We start from the raw sequence: 6,695 nt of genomic DNA, 5'->3' as shown, positions 1-6,695 counted from the left end.
ACATAGTTGGACTTTTATTAAGACGTGTGTATAGCACAACGTATGTCGGATCTGCTGGTGTATTCATATATTTTAAGAATTTCTATTTATTTACTTTCAATATACAACAGCATATCGTTGTTTTAATGTTAAAATCATATTAAAATTATGATTAGTAAACTTATATAAATGGTTATTATGGTGGTTATTACCTCCGCCCTTGCCTTAATGCATTCTCGTTTTTGACGCGAGGCCACCTTGCAAGAACGTTTAAACTAAGGCCGATCGGCACCGCAGAAAATCGAATTAAAAATTCAAGGCCCAGCAGAACCACTTATGCGACAGAGGCAGCGACAGATTCTGGGGCTTCCGATGAAAAGCACATAGGGGTCTACTACCCGAAAGACCACATCCCGTCCCAATCTGCTGACCTATAGTGCCAGTTACGGCGAATAGCGGGGCCATGGAGGACGCATAGTAGGTACAGTACTCCGGACCACACAATGATCCAACGAACCCAGAGGTGGGTCGATGGAGACTTGGTAGTTCTCTGGACGAGAGGTCAACAGAAGGTCAGAAGGAATATCCTCCCTGACGTGTAAACTCCCGCCCGCGGCCCAAAGGAATGTTGCAATTTGTACCCCGGATAGGAGAGTTAGGAAGTATCAGCCGGAGAGGATATCTGAGTCTCAGTAAGGAAGGGCTTCGCAGTTTCTAGATGAAATTGAAGGGGTTGCTTGCGGTAAATTCTTCCGTTTGCCCGAGATCGAAACCTATAATACAGGTATTACCTTTTGAGCGCAGTTTTTGTCCTCCCCAGAAAACGAAGGGCACCCTGTGCATCTACCACCGAATACTGACTGTCACCCTAGGGTAGTCTCTGTTTAGACTGGACTTTCATACTTTTATTAATGGGCTCCGGGAGTCTCACTTACCACCCGAAACGCGAATTCAACAAGATGAACCTATAGACTATAGTATCACTTCACTCCGGTGTTCTGTGAGACAGTGGTACTGTCCCGGTCGTGCCTGCCCATTTGGCTGAAGCTCGAAAGAAACAGCGTGGCACTCCCACTAGGAAGGGGGTTGACTGATTGCACTGGTGAAATAACCTCTGTGTAAATAGATATAAATTTGTATTTTACATATTACCATAGTAAATCTTCTCAGAAAATGCAAAAAATCGTATACAGTAACGCCCAGACCCGTCATCCCCTTCCCTACGAATCTTCTTTAAATTATAATTAGATGCCTATTTATTACTATTTTAAGATAACTTATATATACCTGAGTGACCTAAAAAAAAATTTTAGCCTTTAGATGGGCTAAAATTTTCGTATTTCATAGAGAAGTAGGGAAGGGTATGACGGGTCTGGGCGTTACTGCATACGATGTTTTGCATTTTCTGAGAAGATTTACTATGGTAATATATATATATATATATATATTTTTACCATAGGAAAGTATAGATTTCAACGAACTGAAAGCACACCAACTTTTTGTAAAAAGCTGATATTTTGACGGGTGAATTTTCGATTGAAAATTAGGGTTTTTTTTTCGATATTAATTCAAAATAAGGTGAAAAAATAAATATTTTTAATCAAATAAATTACAGCGTATTTGGGACATAGAAAGGTAAGTTTTCACCAAATTTCGTTAAAAAAAAAAAGAAATTTGTAAAAGATAAAAATTAAAAACCAAAAACTTGTTTTTTTGAATTTTACACATAAATTTTGAGGTTATGTGAAAAATGTGTGAATACAAAAGTTTTAGATCTTTTTATTACCTACAACTTTGCCATTTAATTTTCTTCGATAGGACTTTTAGTTTTGCCGGAAATCGAGATAAACCGTGTTACCCTTAAAACTCAAGAACCGTGCGGCATGACAACACCTTGCGTCATGTGGTAGACTGTTGCCGCTTGTATCCGAGTACAATGGATTCCATGCGAAATTTTTCGTGCGTCAACAGTTTGTAGGTTGTTTTTGTTTGTATTTATTTTGGAAAGTGAGAATTATCGGTCAAGAAGTGGTGTAACGAAAAATAGTAAGACTTAAAAAACTAAAAAGTCCTAAAAGTCCTCAGTTCGTCTGTCTTACTTATTGTTAGTAAACTAGTCCGTGGGCCATTATGAAGTAATTTGTTTTTCCACCAACGTCTCATCTTCCGTTGTTTAGCTGCATGGCTTAGTAGTATTAGTTAGTAGTATTCTATGGTGTATGCCTTCAATCAAACAAGTAGGTAGAATTTAAACGCCATAAACAGCACGATTCTTTGAAAATTATCTAGGCACAATGTTGCCTCGGCGTAAAGTAGTCTGCCGTATGCCACATATGCCGCAAATGCTTTTAGTAGAAGATCCCGCTATACAACGACCTTCACCGAGATGCTTATTTAATGAAACATATTTTATAGTAAATTTAATATGTCAATAAATATAATCCATATGGGTTGTCTAGCAAATTTCAGTCCAGAGTATGTTTAATTAATAATTTTAAAAAAATATTTTTTTAAACATTTCACCGGTATGATTATTAGATAAATTCTATACCAATCGAAAGTATAAAGCCCATAGAATATGCAAACTTTATGCTGCCCATTCTTTTCCGGTCACAACTATCGGGTTGCCAGGTATAAACAGGTAAATCTGTACTAGTATTTTGCAACGGTCTGTTTATTGAATGAAATTAAAGATTATTTTATTCTGAACACGGTGGTATAGGGTTGTCTGCGAAAAATCAGTCCAGAAGTGCGGTTGTCGAATTTTAAAAAGTAAAATATTGCTAAAATTATTATGATTTAAAATTATCTTAGCTAATAGATCTTCTATATTTCTATATTAAAATATAATATGTATATATTAAAATATATATTTTATATTTTATTTTCGTAAATTCCATGTGGCTTAATGCAACGGATCCAATATGCGTGAAATTTAAGCCTGAGAACTGCGGACGGTTCTTAGATAAATATTTAAAACCAGTAGGATTCATTGGGGATCATACACCTTTAAAGATAGAAGACATTGTCGAAAAAAGTGAAACAGAAAGTGATGACGAAGAAGATTCAGAAGTTGAAGAACGTAGTTTTATGTCCTATGACTCGGATTCTGAATAATTAAAAAAAAAAATTTTTTTTTAATTTTTTACAATAAATAGAAGTAATTTTTTAATTGTTGTTTTTGAAGTTATAAAAGTTATCGTGACCGACTTGTCAGATTTAATTAAAATTGCAAATCGTTTTGCACACTTGATATATGAAATTACATAATATTTACATAATTCAATAAGCAATCATTACTGAGATAAGCAATCAATTGGTGATTATTGGATTTAGTAGGAGAGTCCACGACCAAAACCAACTTGTGATACATACAACACAGTAATACAGTCGAAATTATAAAATCGTTTATCAAATTATTAGATATATAGATAGATCCTTTTCGTTCTTCTAGTACGCACAAGAATTAAAAAAAAATAGTTAAGTTTATCTTTAAGTCAGTCAAATAAACGACTAAAGCTACGATAGTCTAAACAGAGATACACATCTCACAGAAGGCACTCTTGTGCTATTCGTAGAAGACCGAATATTCTCGAACTGGCCAAGAGAGTCCGAGCTGAGTCAAGAGCCTTCAGGCCATCAGCGAGAATACTTTAAACTAATCTCATGGAAAAGGCTACACAGTCAGTTCAACTGATCAAGGATCCTCTCTTTTGTTTAGAAGTGCAAACCTGCCTCTTTCCATAAGCAGAACGCTCTAAGCTAGATTTTATTATGACGTATTCAACTTGCAACTTGCTCGCATATTTTAGTACCAGATGACTTTCAACTAAAGTCATTATTTCAATCAATATACATGATATATACATGCAATATACAAATTTTAGTTTTGTGTACTATATTATTAAATAGCGTGGGAGTTTATGTATGTACCTACTAACCAGAGTAGGAATGAAACGTCTTGATATTTTGGTTTATGAGATTTTTCGTGTGTATTATATTATGTACTTATACTAAACTTTGGTTTATTTCAGGGGTTTCTTATACTACAAATAAACTTGGATAATTTTTATTTAGAATTGATCAGTAAAAAGATAAATGAGTTTTACACTGTTTCTTTCTCTCCAATAGAGATCGATGAATGCCGAAAATCTTGTGTACATGTAATAAAAATTGAAAATCAGTTCATAGAACAAGATCGGTTAATTGAGATACAGGAGGAAAGGTTTATCATAAATACTGCGATGAAGACTTTTTTATGGATGTGCAGTATGTGGAACAATTTTCAAGTTCTTAATTAATTAATAAACTCATGAACAGAGTAATTGGAGTTTTCATCTAAATTTCAAACCCCACATTCGCCACATTTTCAAACATTATCTTTGATTATTGGATACATTTTTATATTTGCATGTATTACACCCAAAATCAGCCGCTATATGGAAAAAAAAAGTATCAAAACGTTTTACGCCAATTTCCCCAGTATTGCTAGCGTCAATTTCCCTTTTTGCCATCAGATCCTGGTAGACCTATACAATGTATTATACAGTAAGTATAGGTAAGCATTTAAAAAGACAGACTAGGAAAAGCTCAATGACAAAGCAAAAAAAACCTGCCAGTTTAAAAAAATACTTTTTCCTGACTTATTAAATATAAACGCCAGCTTAATTTTTCTTAGCATTGTTAAAAAACACATCTTAATAGACAATAAGTAATACAATATTGTTTTCACTACTGAATTTGGAGTCCTTTCTATTTTTTATTAAAAAGGAATTCATTGAGTCATTATCAAAATATCTGGAGTACTTTAATACACTTTTTAGTATATGTGAGATAAAACATCTAATTCAACATATAAAGTATTGCGTGAATTTGATCGGGAGCGTGATGATACAAGTAAATAAAACAAATTTGTTTCAATTCAGTTTCTCAATTAATAAAAGTTTATTTAACTGTAGAGAAGAAAGATTAAAGAAGCAAAAAACTTTTCTATACACAATACAAAAGGATATTTAGGTAAAAAGAAAGTGCATTAGCCCCCGCACTAGGATTCCCTGTGTCAGTCCCTTCCTTTAAACATGTTGACGGTACTTGAGTATCATTTCTACATAACACATTCTTACATTTTATAATTAAGCTATTGATGCACAATAAGAACTTTCTGTTTCAGCATAGAGTTGAGAAGACGTTGTTTATCTTAGTATAAAACAAGATAATGCATAATTAGTCTTACAAATATTTGAGATCTTAATTACTTTGTAACACCTTTGGTCTATAAAGGTGATATCAGACGGTTCATTTTTTGTTCATTTTCACCTTTCATTCGGTACATTTCACTCGAAATGAAATGTCTGAACAAAAAATGAAACACGAGTGCCGAATGAATTCATTAGTGAACCGATCCAACAGTGTTGGATATTGGCATCCGGTATCTTTCATTCCCACTCCGAATGAACGAAAAATGAACGGTCTGAACACTGAGAGAACGTTCATTCGGATTCGGAAATTTTATTTCGAGTCCTGTAGCCGACGGACATCACGTTATCGACCAAGTTATAACTTTTTTTTTCTGACGGTTATTATATTGTTTTCATGCGGCAAAATGGTGTTCAAGTGGAACGATCAAAATACATTACTTTTTTTTTAAAATAAATTTCTTATTTCAATCCATGGTCGCACCCACCACCGTCGACGTTTTCTTTGCTTCTTTTTTGTCAACTCTTTGATTAAATGATCACAAATTAAACTAATTCCAAGACGTACGACTTCATTCGATGACATATTTAAAAGAAAGAACAATGAATGTTCATTTCTGTATCATTTCGTCTAAGCCGTGTGAACATGGAATGAAAAAAAATGAATTATTCACTCGAGTGAACAATCATTCGAGTGAACCGTCTGATATCACCTTAAGGGTGAGAATGAAAAATGAAAGATGAAAGTGAACGACGTACGTTCCGATCGATTACAATAGTATTTCTAGTCTAAAGCCGCAATTATATTTATCTGACGTGTTGTGTTGTGATGCTCTCTGTCGTGATGGCTACTGTTCACATTGATATGACGTGTTATGATGCATTATGACGGTTTTTTGTATCAGTTCCGTCTTGACTCCCAGAGAGTTCACACATTTGCAATGTTTTTTCAAGAATCATCCGATTCAGATTCAGATTTTGAAGAAGAGTTGGAATTATTGGCGTTGGCAACGCTTCTAACTAAACAAAGAAAAAGAAGAAGAAGAATTTTTTCTCCTATCTCTTCCCAAATAGCTGCTCTCATAACTTGATCTTTATATTCTTCACATTTTGGATTATAAATCACTTTAAATTGTCTTATGTATTCAATTAGTTGCTCTTCGTCCATTTCTGACGCGTAATAACACAACACTGGCGCGTGCACACTAGTCTGATGCGGTATGACGTCTCACGGCACCGCCCCCCGCACCTCACCCTTTCTGACGCGGACCGGGATCGCCTGTGACACGACACATCAGAAGCCGTCATAACACACCGCATTGAATAAATGTGAACGCTTCCATATTAAATGTATGAAACTGATACCGTTCTGATGCATTACAACACAACACGTCAGATAAATGTAAATGCGGCTTTACACGCGTTGACTTAAGATGCGTCATCTTATTATATCTGTTTAAACACATAATATTTAAGAACTGGATTACCTGGACACAAGTTATATTTAAATCAGTGGCACTA

This window comes from Pieris napi, chromosome 8 (assembly GCF_905475465.1).
Source record: "Pieris napi chromosome 8, ilPieNapi1.2, whole genome shotgun sequence".
NCBI lineage: Eukaryota > Metazoa > Arthropoda > Insecta > Lepidoptera > Pieridae > Pieris > Pieris napi.
The sequence above is the reverse complement of the archived record's forward strand: the minus strand, read 5'-3'. Positions refer to the sequence as shown.